Source organism: Triturus cristatus, chromosome 5_2 (genome assembly GCF_964204655.1).
Source record: "Triturus cristatus chromosome 5_2, aTriCri1.1, whole genome shotgun sequence".
Taxonomy (NCBI): Eukaryota; Metazoa; Chordata; class Amphibia; order Caudata; family Salamandridae; genus Triturus; species Triturus cristatus.
In genome coordinates, this window is record NC_140588.1 from 844,777,344 (window position 1) to 844,797,853 (window position 20,510).

A 20,510-nucleotide genomic window follows, 5' to 3' on the forward strand; every position below is an offset into this window, starting at 1 on the left:
CGGTCGCAGACATCCCACAACACCAACAACCGGCCTTTGTATACATCCTGTATGAATGCAGCATGGTTTTCACTTCTATGCTCGATCAGTGGTGTGATGTTGGCAGGTTGTGTGACTTGTGCTCCTTGTTGGTGTTTTTCATTTTGGCCATTGTTTGTCTATACTTGTGCTGTACTTAATTGTGCATATGTGCCATTCTGCCCATCTCCCCCCGTCCCCCCACTCCCTGCTTCTTCCTCTTCCTGGTGCTGTTGTGTCTATAATTGTGTTGCTCCACACATAAATGCATGTAAAGAACAAATTAGAATAGTTCCTTGATTCTTTTAAGTTTCAAAACTTCGCTCTATTGGTTTCTTTTTAATTTTCCATATAAACCGTTTTTTTAATATTCAACGACACATAGAAGTCAGAATGTGTAACGTATTCTATCAACACACTTTCTAGAACATTCTACAACACGTGCAGGTTAAAAGTTCATCAATTTTTTTTAAACGTAACGATATTTTTTTGCAACATTTTCTCGAACATTTAACGGTACGTGCTGGTTAAAAGTTCACAATTGTTTTAAGTTCGAACAGTGCATTCCAAATGCAAGTAGCAGGTGTGGTTGAGTTGAGCAAATTTTATCCTATGATATCCACGTTGAAACTGCTTTTTCTTACCCAATCACAAAGATGCTTTTCCACAAAACTAATGTGCAGCCTACTTTTAAAAAAGAATGCTTTTCATCGCCCAATCACGTATCGTAAAAAGTAGTTCCCCTTCTTTAAACATATCTCTTATTCTACCAAGGAACTGCATGAGCTACAGACATCTTTCCACACCTTCCAGCCATACCTTCAAAATGCTAGTATGGATCGTAGGACATAGCTATACTTTCTGGTGCAAGAGATATGCAGAACACAGACGTATTGACTTAGATCTAGGTTTACAAAATGTGGACATTAAAATGGTTCGCACAGAGAAGATTGAAGTGGCACCAATTGCTACCTTTGGTTAAAACCTCTTTGCATCTTCCACACCCTGACCTCATGATTGTGCATTGTGGTGGAAATGACCTAGGCACATTAACTGGGGTAGGTTTGGAAATGCTCATGAAGGACACCTTTGGACACCTCAGCTCAGCACCATGTGACTCTGGGCAATAGCTCACTTAATAGCTCACATAATTTCCACGCCGGCCTCAAGGACATTCAGACCTATAGGGGTGAGTAGTTTGTTGACACTACTTCCACAGGTATGCTGCAGCAGCCAGGGCACATGACTTCACACCATAAGACACACAGTTTAGGCTCACGCTTTCAACCCCGACTCCCGCAGCAGCTCATCTTAGCAGCATCAGACTCTATGCAATACCTCACTTAATTTCCGTACCCAGCACTTTCAGACCGGTAGGTATGAGTAGTTTGCTTCGCACCCCCTCTATAGCACACCCTAAGCACACCACAGAGGTTACAGTGCTCCTACCCTCCTCTTTCCTACTTTTTTCACCCTCTTTTCCCCTTACTCGCTTTGACAGAATCACAAAATGGCTGCCAGCACTTCCTAGTTGCAACCGCTCACAGCGCTCCCAACCAATAAAATGCAAGCTCACGCTCGTAATGCCTCAGCCAATCAGATGGCAGAATTCCCAAATATCGATATCTGTAAATTGCGATATTTCTCAAAAACTACTGAACGAATTTACACCAAAATAAACAAAAGCGTGCTTTCTAGACCAAGACCCTTCTCCCTGCCAAATCTGGGGTAATTCCGTTCACCCGTTCGACCTGTAGCCTTGTCTAAAGTTTCCTATGGAAATTAACATGGAGAAAACACGTTTTGGAACCCCCCTTTTTTCTTTGCCCCCCCTTGACGAATCACCCCCAAAATTTCAACATAGGAGCTGATATGAATACAGAATTAGTTTGGAACATTTCATGAAGATTCATCAAACGACGCCCAATTTATAAGCAAACCAATATATGCTCTTCCTATGGAAACTTGGTCATAACTGTAACTACCTACTGGTGGCCGCCAGTAGGTTATATATGTGTATATATAACTATATATATATTCACTGAAAAAAACCATAGGTTTCAGGCACGTTATAGTTAGGAATTAGCTTTTAAAAAACCTTAGAAATTCACTGAAAAAAACATAGGTTTCACGGGCATTATAGTTAGCTGGACTTTTCACTCGTACAAAACCATTGAAATTCCCCCGTTATAGTTAGTTCAGCTAACTATACCTCGCGCGCCCGCAATGCACTGCCGATGACATCACATATTACATCACTCATGACATGGTCAGTGACATCACTCATTGTTAGAGGTCGGATCGCTTGCGCAGTCGTTACGTGGGTTTCGACTGTGACATAGAGATTTGCTTGCTGGCCTTGTGGTGACACACTTTTTAGACGATCCATTATGGTGACACACTTTTGAGACGATCCCTTAAGGAGGTGGAGTCCTCCTACGTTCCCTCCTATATAAACCCTGTTTAGCCTCGAATCCGGTGCTTGGCTTTCGGATTCCTGAACCCTGGTTCACGCCCCTTTGGTTCCTGTCTGATCATTTGCGGTGTCCGTTAGGGTAAAGACTACGGTAGCTGTTCAAACTGTGTTTCTTTGGTGCTCCCTCTGTGTTTTTGCCCTGGCTTCTGACTCCGGTAAGAAGCAGGGTGAGGCGCTCCCCTTCTGACATCGAGGTTTCGGAGTGTCAGTGGTTTCAGTGAAGTCGCGGTGAGATTTCTCCATGCCGCGCGTTTGATTCAGTCTCAGGTTCCCGCTACGCTGTGACTCCCTCCTCCTTCCCGTGCAGCGTTACTTTTGGCAATTCGCTTTAGGGCTTCGCAGCTGGTAACTCTATGCTGTTGATCTAAAGCCTCGAAGACAGACTTCCTACGCTGTTGCTTTCCCTCAATCTCTGAAGAGAGATACATTGTAGCATTACCCTCGTTCTGTCACAGAATAGCGAAAGTTAGTTCTTGCACGGCCGCGCTCTTAGTTCCCCTTGGAGTGTAGTCAGAGGATAGCGCTCCCTAGTAATTAACTTTCAGAGGGCTTCATCACTAGTACCCAGTCCCTTCATACACTGTTGAGGGTGATAGCTGATTATACTCATGGTACGGCTGTTTTTTGGATTAGGTGACGGTATCATTCCCATGTGGTACTTAGGTATTGGAAGAGCCCTTCCTTGAGGGAGAAGCCTTGAATCCATAAGAGTGCTACTTGCCATCCTCCTCACACCCTGCTGAGTCATTCAGATCTTCTTACTGTTTAAGGAGATGTTCAGTTGGTAAGAGGCCTTGTGTTGTGTGTCATACATAACGTCAGCAATTGCAAATCTCCTGTGTGTCTTGAAATCGGGGAAGGGGACAAGGTTAATTAATAATATCTTCATTGTTCCTTCTGTAGGTTGTCCCATTCTGTTCCTGCTACAGACAATCAACTGGGGGTTCCAACCAGCTGCCTTCACGGTCAGCCCCACATCTCCGGAGGTTCACCTGTGGGAGAGCATTCCATTGAATAGGGCTCGCCCATGGAGGGGCTTTAGGAGTGTGGGGACTTCCTCGTTGCTCCTGTGGATTGAGCTGAGCAGTCTTCGTGGTGGTATCGGCAACAGAAAGCCAAGCCCACGTATTAATTCCACCCGAGCGACGATGAATCCTGAAGGATCCTTCACATAGTCCCACTGTAGAAGAGTTGGCATCAGCCTTTATAGATCTCCAAAGAGAGGTAGGGAGACTTAGAGGCGAAAATCTACAGCTCCACACAGAATTAGAGATATCGCCACAGGGATAGCGCTGTGGTAGGAGAAACCTCACAAACACAGAAACACACTTAGATACAACCTGCTCGTTTTACGCCTCCTTCTGCTTTGGTAGATAATTCCTCAACAAGCGCGACCAGTCCTCAAGCAATTCAGGTGTCCGTACAGACACAGAATCCTGTCCCGTTAGCCGTTCCCGAAAGGTTTTATGGGGATAGCACCAAATTTAGTGTTTTCCTCAATCAATGCCAACTACACTTTCTCTGTAAGGCTTCAGCCTCTCCAGACAATGCTGCTAAAGTGGCCTTTGTGATTTCTTATTTGGGGGGCAACGCTGCCAATTGGGCCATTCCTTTAGTAGAAAGTAATGACCCCCTTTTGTATAATTTTCCTTTGTTTAAAGACAAGTTGAAAGGGTTATTCGCACGTCATGCCTATGTACAAGCTAGCGATAGTGAGTTACTTAGTTTAAAGCAAGGGAACAAATATCTCATCACTTATGTAACAGAATTTAACGGATTAATAATTGAGACTCAATGGCCAGAGGAAAAAAGGACGTCCTTATTTTATAGAGGCTCAAATGACGATCTGAAAGATCTTTTATCCCACATTGTGGATCCCCCTGAAGAATGTAACGCGTTCATTGACTTGGTGGACGAATGGAAGACCGCCTTTCGTACGAAATTCGGTCTTTTTGAATATTGCGTAATGCCGTTTGGCCTTTGCAATGCCCCTGCGGCATTTCAGTTTTTCATCAACGACATTTTGCGTGAATATCTCGATCTCTTCATGATTGTGTACATAGATGATATCCTGATTTTTTCCAAATCAGAACAGGAACATGTGGAACATGTAAGAAAAATATTGTTAAAATTGAAGTAGCATCATTTATTTGCTATATTGGATAAAAGCACCTTCCACACAGATAGAGTAGAATTTCTAGGATTTGTTATTTCACCTGAAGGAATCCTTATGGATCCAAAAAAGGTAGAAGCGTTGGTCAAGTGGCCTAGTCCTACCACGGTAAAGGAGGTCCAATCCTTTATCGGGTTTGCGAATTTTTATAGACGCTTTATCGATCATTTTTCGGACTTGATTGCTCCTATTACCAGATTATTGCGTAAAGGTACTACCTTTCATTGGTCCACTGAGGCAGAAAGTGCGTTCACTCAGCTCAAGAACAAGTTCACAACAGCACCTATCATTAGTCATGCTGACAACTCACAACCCTACTATTTAGAGGCTGATGCGTCCCAATATGCGGTGGGTGGTGTCTTATCTCAAAGGAATCCAACTACGGGTCGATTACATCCTGTGGCATATTTTTCTAAAACACTTCTTCCAGCGGAACAGAACTATACCATGGGAGAAAGAGAACTCCTGGCCATAAAATTAGCCTTTCAGGAATGGAGGCATTATTTGTTGGGTTCTCCACATACAGTGACTATCTATACCGACCACCGTAAATTGCAATTCTTTAATTAACGCCAAGACAAATGCGATGGGTTTTATTCTTTAGTGAGTTTGATTTTGTTATTACCTATCGGCCAGGGCTCCAACAAGGAAAAGCTGACGCTCTGTCTCAGTTGGGAGCGGATAAAAGAATGGTAACTGTGAACCTCCCCCTCTCATTCCTTGTCACAAAATTGCGGGGGTTACTGAAAGGGACAATTCCACCACCTCCTTCGTGACTACGTTAATGACCGCCTATGGGGACATATCACCTTTGGAATGGATGAAAGATCCACATCACACGATAAGAGACGGCTTGTATCTCCATGATCTGAAAATTTATGTACCCTTACGAGATCTTCAACTACAGATAATCAAGTGGTGTCATGATAACTCATTGACAGGTCACCCTGGGAGTGAAAAGACCATACAACTGTGTCAGAGATGGTTCTGGTGGAAAGGGTTGAGTCAAGATGTATTGGCATACGTAGCAGCTTGTCCAGTTTGTGCCAGACAAAAATCTTTGCGCTCTGCGCCTGCAGGATTGTTACATCCTACACACATTCCTCCAGTCCCCTGGCATACATTGAGTATGGACTTCATTACAGAGTTGCCTCCAGTGCAAGGTTACACTACCATTTTAGTGGTAGTAGATCTGTTCACTAAAATGGCACAATTTATTCCCCTGAAAAATTGCCATCATCCAAGGAATTGGCACAAGTGTTTATAGATCACATTGTTAGGTTACATGGGATTCCCTCTGTGATCATAACTGATAGAGGCGCCCAATTCATTTCCCGTTTCTGGCAAGGAATATGTGCTACATTAGGAATAGATCACAGATTATCTACAGCCTACTGTGGAAATATGGATTTTTATGATCAGTTATGTCCCCTATCTTGGACCCCAACGGTTCTATGTGCATGTTACAAGTACATGTATGTTCCCTCCAGTTCCAGTTTCTAAGACGCAAACACATGTGCGTCCACCGTCAACATGTCCTCTGTCAGATCCGCCATGAATGGGCTGGATATTCGATTCCTAAGTATGAAAGGCCACCGACTTTATATGGCTCAGTTACTCCATTTTGCAGTTCAGGCGAGTAGGCCCTGATTCTGCCATCAAGCCTTTCCTTGTTCTCTGCCTCTGACAGCTTCAGCTTGAGCTCGCATCTGTATCCATGACCTTTGTCCTACTCCCTGTGCGGCTAACGGTGCCTGCCTCGGCCGGTTTCGCCTGCCTGCCAAGAAACCGTATTTCTCCTTCGAATTATCTACTTCGCTCCTCAGCCGATGCATTCCTGTCTAGTAGTTTAGGTAAACATTTCCTTCAGCTACCGAGCAAAGGGCCTGGCCTCTCTGTCCTCATGCAAGTAATTCATAGCCCTGTTACCATGGAAAGTTTCTGCCCCTTGCATCTCATATAGACACTTAGACGCTTGTACACGCACACACAGTCAGTATAGAATAGATTCTGTCCGAGAGTCCTTCCTTTGTGGATAACATAGTTCTTTAAACATAGGATGTTAGATATGATTTGGGATTAGGTTGACGTGACCCCCCAGACTTCTTGTCTCCACATGTAGAGCTAAATGTCAAGTCCCCGTCACGCCCTAGCTGTACGTCAATCACACGTCATGCAGCTGCGCGCGCATCTATGCCAAGTATTATCTTATAGATCCACCTATATATGACATCATATGACCTCATAACCAATTATGTTTCTTTTTACTCCTCATTACGCCCATTTTTGGTTACGCATGTAAATTGTCACTTTTCTTATCAATTGTTACGCCTTCTGCATTTGTTTCATTGTAATGTACATTCTATAAAAATGACTGACTGTCAATAAAATATTGTACTTCACTTCCTGAACCCCCGTGGTGACGGAACATGAAGGCCGCGACTCGAGTCGGCCATTTTGAATAAAGCCCATTCAGAAACCTCTTATACCACGGATTCTGCCTCTTATTTCACTGAGCTGTTTTATTTAGATTCCGTATTAAATTCAGTCCCGGTAATAAAATATTTACCACATGATTGGCGCCCGAATAGGGACACTTTCTCATCTCACGCGCCGGTGGTGCGTTGCAGGCCCGGTCTCCTGCCACAGCTGGACGGACCATAACGCGTACCAGCAGGATTTCCTGTAGCTCCCTCCGGTCAAGCGGGGGCGACTGAGGCTGCGATCAACCCAGACGAGGCGGTGAGAAGTGCGAAGTATCCCGACCAGAGCCTAGCAGAGAGAGAGCAAGATCCGAGGTATACAGAGGCCCACCAGATTTCGAAGTCCCGACGTCCAGAGAGTTCGATGTCCGCAGTGTCGAGTCCAGTCCAGTCCCATTTCGAGGCCTTCCGTTCCGAGCTACCCGGTGAGTACCATTGCTGGGGAGGCGTTCTGACGTGCACTTAGGTTGTGCCGGTCAAGACGGATTTGGGTACACAAATCCGGTCTGCACTGTTTTAGCAGTGTATCTGTACTGTTTAGCAGTATATCAAGTATTCCGAAGTATCTAGTTATTGTCAAGAATTCTGCTTGGTGATTAGTTATGCAGACGATCATCATTGTTGGTCATTTTAAAGGTTAAAGAAAAATGTTTAATGTTTAATGTTTAAAGTGTTAAACGTCTTGCATATTGTGGTATGAATGATTGTTCATTGTTGTACTTTTTGTACTAAGTGTGTTCAAGTTCAAGTATCAGATCAGTTGTCAATATGCCGCTCTTTTCGAAGTTAAGACAGATCACTACGAGAAAAGGGGTACTTGAAGAAGCAGTTCCTATTCCTCCTAGGGACACTCCAGGGCACTTCATGTATCACAAACATGGCTTAGATGCCATATTATTTCTTGATTTATGGGTGGATTACACCAAAGAATTACCAGAAAGTCAGAGATGGCCCGTAGCTGGGACCTGGGATGCAGAATGTATTATGAAAGTAGAAGAAGAGTTGTGGAAGAGGAAAGCTAGACAGTCACAGAAAGACGCTGTTGAGTTATGGCGTAAAGAATCGCATAGACGTACCGAGAAAGCGCTAAGACAGGAAGAGAGAAGTAAAGAAAGTGCAAATAAAGTCCGAGAAAGTTTATTGATTGAAGAGGGTACACGAGTAAAAGCAGAGCAAGCCGATAGGCAAAGAAATGCCCTTATGAAAGGTATGTATCCCCTTCTGGCCGAAGGATTACCTAAGGCTACTACGGAGATACCAAAAGACTTGCCACCCCCATTGTTTCCAATAAAAGTACATCCTAAAGGACATCCCAGAACCGCAGAAGATGTTTTTCTTTCCTCGTATTTAGATGACGCAGCTCCCGAGTATGCTAACCCCGCACCACATAGACCGTCTGCTGGGGGGGCTCAACGTCAAGATCAGGTATCTGTCTCTGTGCAACAACAAACTCCGACACAAGCTTCGGCAAGCACATCTGTTTCCGCATCTGTCTCCGCAGCCGATTCTACAGTTGTGTCCACACCTGTAGTTGCTGTAGCACGTTCAACGAATCCTTTCACCCCAGATGGGGCTACCGGAGGTGCTACTAGCATTTATTCTACGCCACCCCGAATAAGTAAACTTACTTTTCAAGAACCAGTACATACACGTACGCCCAAACTTATAAATACTCGCATGCTTAAGGACCTTTTAGTAGATTGTAGATATGACCCGGTGCCCGGCAAAGAGGATGAAATGGTCATGGCATCATTACGTATCAGAAGAGCTGCAGGGTTTTTAGGGAAGTTACCAGGAATGGCTATGCACCTGGATAACATATATCATTTTGTCCAAACAGGGAGAGATCCTGAATGCATTAACAGAGCTATGGAATATCAGAAAGTGGAGATACAGGGGGAATTGCTACGTTTTCTCGTAAATTGTGTGATCAGAAATCAAGACCGACCGGGGGTGGACCCGGAAATAATGCAAACTCTTACGAGATGGAGTCAGAATATATCAGATGGAAGACATGATAAACAAGGAAGTATAGTAGCCATGTGTCGAAAAATAAGGAAAGAAATAGAACGTATACATGAAGAGAGATTGGAGACAGACGAGTTTGAACAAAACGAGGTGCCCGAATCAGGGGATCCCATAAGACAGTCAGATACCATAGCCTATGTAGGTAGAGGAAGGTCCTGCAATAATACTAGATGTTTTACTGATCCGATTCATTCGATATGTCCAGATAATAACAGAACTTATCCGACACCTATCATAAATCTGAAGTCTCCCGAACATTCGTTTCAAGCTGCTGACAAAATACTCCGAGAACGAAGGGGTTACCACCTCCTCGATTCTATGGATGAGCAAGAATTAGCTAGGTCCGCCGTTCATTGGATTGATAGTCCCGGAAAATATGGTGATGACACAGTAGCACACACGTTTTTGAACCTCAGTCCAGATGAACAGCGTTTAGCTGGAATTTACATGATTCAGCAACTTCTTATATTATATAAGAACCAACATTCCGATCCTGGTCCTTTACCTGACATATTAACTGAATTACTCACGAATAGATGGAAAGGTTCAGGTAATAAGTTAATCAAAGAAATACTCGTATCCAGAAAGCAGTACATTCTTTTTGTAAGCCCAGATCCTTTCTCGCTGCCTCACAAGGAAAGAACACCGTATTACATGGATAAGAATCCTTTACGAGAAGTGCACCCAATAAAAGGCGAGGATAATCAGTTTCACCGTGTATTTGTATATACACCCATATCTAAAATGGAATTGTTGGAAATGAAAAAGGTGGTACCCAGTCACGACAAGGACCCAGCGGGTTTCCACCGAGAAATTAAAGACATGTTACTGATGGGAGAGTATACCTATCCTGACATTATGACGATATTAAAGGTGCTAATGCCTGCTGGCATTTATGAAAAACTTAAGGAAAAAGAGTGGGAAGTGGGGGACCAAAAGATAGACTGGACAGCATTAGAAACCGAAGAAAGAGGTCGAACTGCAGGTTCAGGGCTTGGGGATAAAGTTAAAGCACTACCAGGTTTGCTAGTACAGGTACTGCCACGTTTATTAGCTACGAAAAAGGAAGATTGGGGTGCAATCTCAGCCTGTAAACAGAAACAAGATGAAGACACTAGTGATTTCTATGCCCGATTTGAAAAATGTTTTGGTATAAATAGTGGGATAAAAGCAAATAGTGAGTCATATCCACATTTATTTGTGACAAAATTAGTGGAAAATTCCTTGCCTCAAGTGAAGAATAGAGTATTGAAATTCGAGAGTACATGGCAGGGTAACACTCCGTCACAAATGTTGCAAATGTTACAGTATCATCACAATAGAATTAGAGATGAACAAGAACACGAACAAAGACGTATGAAGGACACTAAAATGAAAATGCTAGTTTCCCAGACAGTACCAGCGGATGGTCACAAAAAGGGTGTGACACATTCCGGAGATTCAGCAGTTCCTATAAAAGGAACATGCAATTACTGCAAACAACTAGGTCATTATGTACACGATTGTCCAGTCCTGAAGCGTAATATAGCTGTAGGTATTGCAAAAGAAAGACCACGGCCACTCAGACAAGATCAGAATGAACAAGGAGCTCCGCAGCATGCACAGGCCATGCCAGCCGCACAACAGCCCATACAGTTTGTGCCAGCTGCACCACCGTTGCCTGTTGCTGCCACACAAACAACAACACGACAAATGTATCAGACCGCACAGTATGAATATCCTGAGTATCAGCGTTACGCATGAAAAAGCCTAGAGAGGGAAGTTGACTTACCCCTTATTGAAATCCCAGTAGATCAAGAAGGACCTTATGTGCACAGTGAATTATTAGGTCAAGACAGAAAATTCTTACTTGATACAGGGGCAAGTCGAACAACAATAAAACGTAGTGAAGTTCCAGGGGCACCCCTCTCAGGCTCTCAAAATGTTTCCCTTGGTTTTTCAGGAAAACCTATTGTTAATGAAGTATCACAGCCACTTCCACTTACGATTGGTCCCTTGACACGAACTACAGATTTATTGCTTACCAAATCATGCCCAGAAAACTTGTTAGGTATAAAGACACTGAAAGCCCTAGGGGCTATTATATGTTGTTCTCCGGAAGGAGTAAGATTGTTTTTACGAGATTTCAAAGGTCACTATGTATCCAGAGACATGGATCACCGATTACAGACTTTACCCGCACATTTATGGGCACAAGGCCCTACTGATGTTGGTTGCATGAACATTACACCATATCGAGTCACACTGAAGGCAGGAGTGGTATTACCACGAATGCGACAATACAAGTTACCACCAGATGCTGTAGTGGCTTTACTGAAAATCATTGATGAGCTCATTGCCCAAGGAGTGGTTGTGGAAACCGACTCCAATGTATGTAATTCCCCGATAATTCCGATTCTTAAACGAACTGATCCAATGGCCCCGCCAGTATATCGACTGGTTATTGATCTGCGCGAACTGAACAAATGCATTGTGCCACAGTTTCCTGTGGTCCCCGATATCTCATCATTACTGACAGCCATTGATTCACAAGCTACATTCTTTACAGTAATTGATCTCAAGAATGCCTTTTTCAGTGTCCCAATAGATCCGGAGAGCCAATATCTGTTCGGATTTAGTTTAAATGGACGAAGCTTTAAATTCACCCGCGCTCCTCAAGGATTCACAGAAAGCCCCAGCATCTATAGCCAAGCACTGAAACGAGAACTCGACAGTATCCACATGCCAGCTTGCACTGCACTGCTTCAATATGTCGATGATCTGCTGATCACCGCCCGAAGCGATCCTGAATGTGAAAAAGCATCACTGACGGTTTTACAATTTCTAGCCGAAAAGGGGCACAAGGTATCCCCTTCTAAGCTGCAATTCTGTGTACAGCGAGTTGTTTATCTTGGTCACTCGCTGTCCAAGGAGGGAAGGCAGCTCACACCCGATCGCATTCAGTTAATAGCTAACATGCCAATACCCAAGACACAAAAGGAGGTGCGGGCTTTCATAGGCCTCACTTCATATTGCAGGCAGTGGATCCCTCAATATGCATTTCTAGCAAAACCACTCATTCAGTTGACAACACAGGAGGCGGCCACATCGGCTGTCCTCCCTTGGACTCAGGAACATACACTAGCTTTTGAAAGCTTGAAGAAAGCTCTATGTCAAGCACCTGTTTTAGCGACACCATGTTACTATAAACATTTTACACTCTTTGTTACAGAACGTGAAGGTACTGCTTTGTCAGTGCTCACTCAGGAACAAGCAGGATCACGCAAGCCATGTGCTTATTTCTCTAGTACATTAGATCCCGTAGCTCAGGCTTTGCCTGCATGCCTGAAATCAGTGGCAGCAACAGCTTTAGCAATAAGACAAAGCGATGCCATAGTGTTAGGACATCCGTTGACAGTACAAGTACCACACGCAGTAGAGGTTCTTGTGAACCGAACGCAAACACAACACTTGACCATAGCAAGACTTACAGGGTATGAACTGACATTGTTTCAGCCACATATAGAAATCCGACGTTGTAATACATTGAATCCTGCCACACTTTTACCTGTAATAGGAACAGACCCACTAGCTCATGATTGTGTTGAAGTTATTACAATAACAACGAAACCCAGACAAGACTTGACAGACGTTCCATTGTTAGATCCAGACCTGACGTTGTATGTAGATGGATCATGTATGAGGACAGGTACAGGAGATTTAGTGGCCGCGTATGCAGTCACGACAGATACTGAAGTCATCGAAACAAACTGTATAGATACTTTGTCAGCTCAAGCAGCAGAGCTTATTGCTCTGACACAAGCCTGTATTCAAGCCACAAGTAAGAAAGTTAACATATACACTGATTCACGTTATGCATTCGGAGTTGTACATGACTTCGGGGTGCTTTGGCGAGAGAGAGGTTATTTAACTTCTCATGGCACCCACATTCAGCACGGGTCCCTCATTCATGCTCTGTTAGACGCAATTCATCTGCCCACTGCTATATCGATTATGAAATGCAAAGCACATACGAAAGTCACTGATATCATTTCTCAAGGCAATGATTTAGCTGACAGAACAGCTAAACAGACTGCTCAGACTCGCACATCCGACATGACAAAGCCAATAGTCCCGACACCAACACATTGTATGACGATTAAGGATCCCGTACTTGACATAATTGACATACAGACACATGCTACCGCAGACGAAATAAAGAAATGGACGGAATTAGGAGGGATCCAAACGGACCAGGGATGGATGACAAAGGAGAAATCTGTATGGTTCCTTCCTGATTCTATGGTCCAGGCTATCATAACTACAATTCATAGTCCGGCACACTTAGGGGAGAAAGCTATGCTAGACAGCATTCAACACATTTGGTTCAACAAACATTTACGAGCAGCAGCTAAGCAAAAAGTCCGTACCTGTATGATATGTTGTCAGTTTAACCCAGGAAAAAGCATCCCCGTAGAGCAGGGTGGATTTCAGCCTCCTGATCACCCTTTTGAAGTCCTCCAGATGGATTATATCCAGATGGAACGATGTCGAGGATTCAAATATGTTCTCGTAGTTGTCTGTGCTCTTTCCCGTTGGACCGAAGCCTACCCAGTATCAGATTACACTGCCTCGACTACTGCCAAACAGCTAGTTCGAGAATTCTTCCCACGGTACGGGTTACCACGTGTTGTCTATTCAGATAACGGCCAGCCCTTCTCATCCGAACTGATGAAACATGTTTCACTCTTGCTAGGATATCAGTGGAAGTTTCATTGTGTCCGACACCCCGAGGCAGCAGGTCTTGTGGAACGACATAATCAAACTCTGAAAATCAGATTGTCCAAAATATGTAGGGAAAAAGGGGTTGATTGGGTAGTAGCCTTACCAGTTGCACTCTTTTACATGAGAATGGTAGCTCACTCTCGAACAGGGCTATCCCCTTATGAGGTGATCTTTGGAAGACCACCTAATATGTGGGGGACGCCTATACCACGTAAAATAACTGATGTTGACTGTAATATGTTGACAGATTACCTGGCTTCCTTGATGTCTGCACTACAATCTTGTCGTTCACAGGTAGCTGCAGCCTTTCCCGACAATACTGAGGTGAAACCCCATGACGTAGTTCCGGGGGACCTTGTGCTTGTGAGAAATTTCGACCGAAAGACTCAGCTGGAGCCCAGGTGGAAGACACCCAAGTTGGTCTTGCTGACCACAAGGACAGCCGTGAAGATCGAGGGCAGGAAAGGATGGGTGCATTCAAGTCATATCAAGAAATTTCATGGACTTCCTTCAGATGTAAACAGCCCACCTTGTGTGTCCTCACCTATTGACTCAAAACTACCTTTGGCTGAGGCTACCAGTAAAGAACTCTATAAATTAAAACTTAGGCCCAAACCGTCGGACGATTTGATTGTTTAAGTCCTCTCCAAGGTGAAGCGGTTGAATCTGTCTCCGACATGTATCCCTTAGACCTGAATCTTGGAAAATCGCGAAAAATGTTGAAACGACATGCGTATTGTAAATCACTGCGTAGCCACTGTATAGTGACGTTATTAATTTTGTTTTTCTTGAGTTTTATAATAATCACTGCAAGTATATTGTTGCATATATATTATCCTATTTCTAAACATGTTTTTAATATAACTGATGAACATTCTTTTAGTGACCTACCCCCGCATGAATTGTCCTATAGACTTGCTCTGCGCAATAATACTTTCATTAGTATGTTGCATCATTCCCATCAGACTAGTAATGCCACTAATTGTTGGGTGTGTGGCCGACTCCCTCCCTATCAGAATTTTAAGGGAGTTTTGCCTTTCTTTCCACATCCATTCACACATAATGGCTCCTGTGGAGCATGGTTTAGTTTAATCAATTCCATAGACTCAGACACAGCAGTTTACCAAGATCATTGGGTATGGGGAAACCTGAACCTAGTTTTACTCAAGGTCTGCTACCCTGACAAGGAGGGTCGCCCCAAAAGAACAGGAACTGATCTAGAAAATGAAGTATATGGATTAGGTAATTTTACACCTAATCTCATGATTCTGAATGTCGAATCCGAAGTTGAACTAATTTTGCCCACCATGTCAGTATTCCCAGTAAAGGGTGAATTATGTGTAAGAAAAAGTGGTTCCATACATATGGGCCATAGTAAATGCACTACTATAGTAGAGTTCAGTGATCAAGGCAAATCCTCATTTAAAGCTTCTTGCCATTCCTACTTTGTATGTGGTCAGACTGCATATATGCGTTTACCTCTAGATTGGGATGGTACCTGCTACATTGCATTCCTTTTGCCACCTGTTTTCCTAGCTCCTCCTGATTATTACAGAAATATTCATTTAGTACACAATAGAGAGCGGAGAGATCTCCCAATTGTCGATTACACTGAGACAGCATGGGACAAGTATGTAGATTTCAATAAAGGCATCTTTCCCTATATAGGTACAATTTCAAATAGTAAGCTGATACGTAGATTAACTAAGACTCTTGAAGCTGTAGTGAATGAAACTATTGCCGCCCTAGGCAACTTGACAGAGGAGCAATCTGCGATGAGGATTGTTGTTCTTCAAAATCGTCTTGTCCTTGACGTCATCCTGGCCGATAGGGGCGGAGCTTGTAGGGTAATCGGATCAAGCTGCTGCGTATTCATACCAGAAAATTCGCCATCTGTATATAAAGCTATAACGCGCCTTCATAAGATTGTGAGCCAGATACACGAGAGTCCAGGCACTTGGACTTGGTCCGGGTGGTTTTGGAGTGTGATATCAGCCTGGGGATGGAGAGTTCTATCCTTCCTAGGTATTGGCCTTCTTATACTATTCAGTTGCTGCTTATGCCTGCAATGTGGACCAGCGATTTGTGGCCTGTGTGCCACATCGTGTATTCCACATCAAGGTTTTCACTCAAGATCCCGGAAGAAGAAAGAAGAAGAAATGATGCTCCATGAACTAATCGATGGATTAATGAAGATTGATGTCTCTTGATGGGCAAGTAGGGGACAAGGAGGGAATGTGGAAATATGGATTTTTATGATCAGTTATGTCCCCTATCTTGGACCCCAACGGTTCTATGTGCATGTTACAAGTACATGTATGTTCCCTCCAGTTCCAGTTTCTAAGACGCAAACACATGTGCGTCCACCGTCAACATGTCCTCTGTCAGATCCGCCATGAATGGGCTGGATATTCGATTCCTAAGTATGAAAGGCCACCGACTTTATATGGCTCAGTTACTCCATTTTGCAGTTCAGGCGAGTAGGCCCTGATTCTGCCATCAAGCCTTTCCTTGTTCTCTGCCTCTGACAGCTTCAGCTTGAGCTCGCATCTGTATCCATGACCTTTGTCCTACTCCCTGTGCGGCTAACGGTGCCTGCCTCGGCCGGTTTCGCCTGCCTGCCAAGAAACCGTATTTCACCTTCGAATTATCTACTTCGCTCCTCAGCCGATGCATTCCTGTCTAGTAGTTTAGGTAAACATTTCCTTCAGCTACCGAGCAAAGGGCCCGGCCTCTCTGTCCTCATGCAAGTAATTCATAGCCCTGTTACCATGGAAAGTTTCTGCCCCTTGCATCTCATATAGACACTTAGACGCTTGTACACGCACACACAGTCAGTATAGAATAGATTCTGTCCGAGAGTCCTTCCTTTGTGGATAACATAGTTCTTTAAACATAGGATGTTAGATATGATTTGGGATTAGGTTGACGTGACCCCCCAGACTTCTTGTCTCCACATGTAGAGCTAAATGTCAAGTCCCCGTCACCCCCTAGCTGTACGTCAATCACATGTCATGCAGCTGCGCGCGCATCTATGCCAAGTATTATCTTATAGATCCACCTATATATGACATCATATGACCTCATAACCAATTATGTTTCTTTTTACTCCTCATTACGCCCATTTTTGGTTACGCATGTAAATTGTCACTTTTCTTATCAATTGTTACGCCTTCTGCATTTGTTTCATTGTAATGTACATTCTATAAAAATGACTGACTGTCAATAAAATATTGTACTTCACTTCCTGAACCCCCGTGGTGACGGAACATGAAGGCCGCGACTCGAGTCGGCCATTTTGAATAAAGCCCATTCAGAAACCTCTTATACCACGGATTCTGCCTCTTATTTCACTGAGCTGTTTTATTTAGATTCCGTATTAAATTCAGTCCCGGTAATAAAATATTTACCACACTACCATCCTCAGACTGATGGACAAACTGAAAGAACTAATTAACCCTAGAACAATTCCTTAGATGTTTGTTGTCCACTATCACGTCCAATTGGTTACATGCTCTTTCCTTAGCAGAATTTGCGTACAATAATTCCACACATTCCTCTACTGGGGTGTCTCCCTTCTTTTTTGCTCATGCACATCATCCTCGATTTCTTCCTTTCCCAGCACCCAGTCATCTAGACGATATTCCTGCGGTTCAACAACATCATGCCACCCTGTTAGAGATTTGGGAATCTGCCACCAGGGAATTAAGAAAGACCAAAGAAGCCATGAAAATACAATCAGACAAACACCGTAGGCCTGCTCCTGATTATCAAGTAGGCGACAGAGTATGGTTGTCCACCAAGAATTTAAGATTAGCGGGTCCAAAGAAGTTACATCCCCGTTATGTGGGTCCATATAAAATCCTGAAAATTATCACTCCAGTGTCGCTTAAACTTGAGTTGCCAGAGGACATGCAGATTCATCCTTTATTCCACACATCCTTACTCAACGAATATAAACCCTCTCTGAATCCTGAACAGCCACCTCCTCCTCTCTTAGTGGGTGGGGAACCGGAATATGAAGTCAAACGAATCCTAGATTCCCGTAGATTCAGGGGTAAACTGCAGTATTTGGTTGACTGGGTGGGATATGCCCCCAAAGACCGCTCTTGGGAACCTGCTGAGAATGTTCACGCCCCTACCTTAGTACGTAGGTTTCATGCCCTCAATCCCTCCAAGCCTCGAACTGTAAGACGGCCTTTGGGTGGGATAACTGTTAGAGGTCGGATCACTTGCGCAGTCATTACGTGGGTTTCGACTGTGCCATAGAGATTTGCTTGCTGGCCTTGTGGTGACACACTTTTTAGATGATCCCTTATGGTGACACACTTTTGAGACGATCCCTTAAGGAGGTGGAGTCCTCCTACGTTCCCTCCTATATAAACCCTGGTTAGCCTCGAATCCGGTGCTTGGCTTTCAGATTCCCGAACCCTGGTCCATGCCCCTTTGGTTCCTGTCTGATCGTTTGCGGTGTCCGTTAGGGTAAAGACTACGGTAGCTGTTCAAACGGTGTTTCCTTGGTGCTCCCTCTGTGTTTTTGCCATGGCTTCTATCTCCGGTAAGAAGGAGGGTGAGGCGCTCCCCTTCTGACATCGAGGTTTTGGGGTGTCAGTGGTTTCAGTGAAGTCGCGGTCAGATTTCTCCATGCTGCGCGTTTGATTCAGTCTCAGGTTCCCGCTACGCTGTGACTCCCTCCTCCTTCCCGTGCAGCGTTACTTTTGGCAATTCGCTTTAGGGCTTCGCAGCTGGTAACTCTATGCAGTTGATGTAAAGCCTCGAAGACAGACTTCCTACGCTGTTGCTTTCCCTCAATCTCTGAAGAGAGATACATTGTAGCATTACCCTCGTTCTGTCACAGAATAGCGAAAGTTAGTTCTTGCGCGGCCGCGCTCTTAGTTCCCCTTGGAGTGTAGTCAGAGGATAGCGCTCCCTAGTAATTAACTTTCAGAGGGCTTCATCACTAGTACCCGGTCCCTTCATACACTGCTGAGGGTGATAGCTGATTATACTCATGGTACGGCTGTTTTTTGGATTAGGTGACGGTCTCATTCCCATGTGGTACTTAGGTATTGGAAGAGCCCTACCTTGAGTGAAAAGCCTTGAATACATAAGAGTGCTACTTGCAATCCTCCTCACACCATGCTGAGTCATTCAGATCTTCTTACAGTTTAAGGAGATGTTCAGTTGGTAAGAGGCCTTGTGTTGTGTGTCATACATAACATCAGCAATTGCAAATCTCCTGTGTGTCTTGAAATAGGGGAAGGGGACAAGGTTAATTAATAATATCTTCATTGTTCCTTCTGTAGGTTGTCCGATTCTGTTCCTGCTACAGACAATCAACTGGGGGTTCCAACCAGCTGCCTTCACGTTCAGCCCCACATCTCTGGAGGTTCCCCTGTGGGAGAGCATTCCATTGAATAGGGCTCACCCATGGAGGGGCTTTGGGAGTGTGGGGACTTCCTCGTTGCTCCTGTGGATTGAGCTGAGCAGTCTTCGCGGTGTTATTGGCAACAACTCATGACATCTCAAATGACATCACTGATGACATCACTGATGACATCATCCAGTGAATGTGTGCTTTTCTGAAAATTACATATGTTTTATATATGTATATCTCAAGGTCGATGGAAGAATAAATGGGCATATAAGTGTCTAAATGGATGATTTGTTTTTGAAAAATTGATTGTATAACTGACTGAATAAGTGTATCTTAGTGAATACATGGCTTAGTGAGTAATGTTTAAATATGTAAATATCTGTTTCAGTCTCTCACTTTGTGTATAAGTGGCTGCATGGGTTGGTGAGTAGCTACATGAGTGTCTATATAGGTTTTTTGAGTACCAGTATGGGTGTCTGAGTGTCTGTATGGTTCGATGGGAGGTATTACGTAGTGCATAGGTGCATGAACGAGTGACTCACTGTTTGTATGTGTTGAAGACAGCATGTGTACAGGACTGTATGGGTGGATGAGTGTGTGTATGGGTGTGTTAGTGAATGAATGACTGTCTCAATAGTGTCTTTATGAGTAACTACATATGTTTTAAACTAGTATATGTGACTATTGGTGTATATAAGTGAGTATATATGAGAGTGAGAGATTGGAAGAGTTCCTGTATGAATAAGTATGTGTTTCTATAAGTGATTGTTTAAATGACTAAGTATGTGTAAGTTTCTGTAGAATTAAGTGTGGTGGTGTGTGTATAACTGTATATGCAAGTAAATGGATGTTTGATTCTTTCTTAGCATGAGTGACTATGTGTGTGAGGAACTCTATGGATGAGTGGCGTTGTGTAACAGGATGTATAGGTGTATGAGCACATATGATGAGTGAGTACATGTATGAGTGACTGTATAGGACTGTTGGTGAATGAGTGGATGTGTATGTGGATCTTAGAATTACTGAATAGGTTGTTGTAACTGGTATTGGTATGTCCATTGTTTTGAAAATGTTAGTTTCTATTTTTGAATGTGTGTATCAAAGGTTATATTAGGGGGAGAGGAGGTCTGCCACTCTATCACAAGGATGATGTCATCAGTGATGTCATCAGTGATGTCATTTGAGATGTCA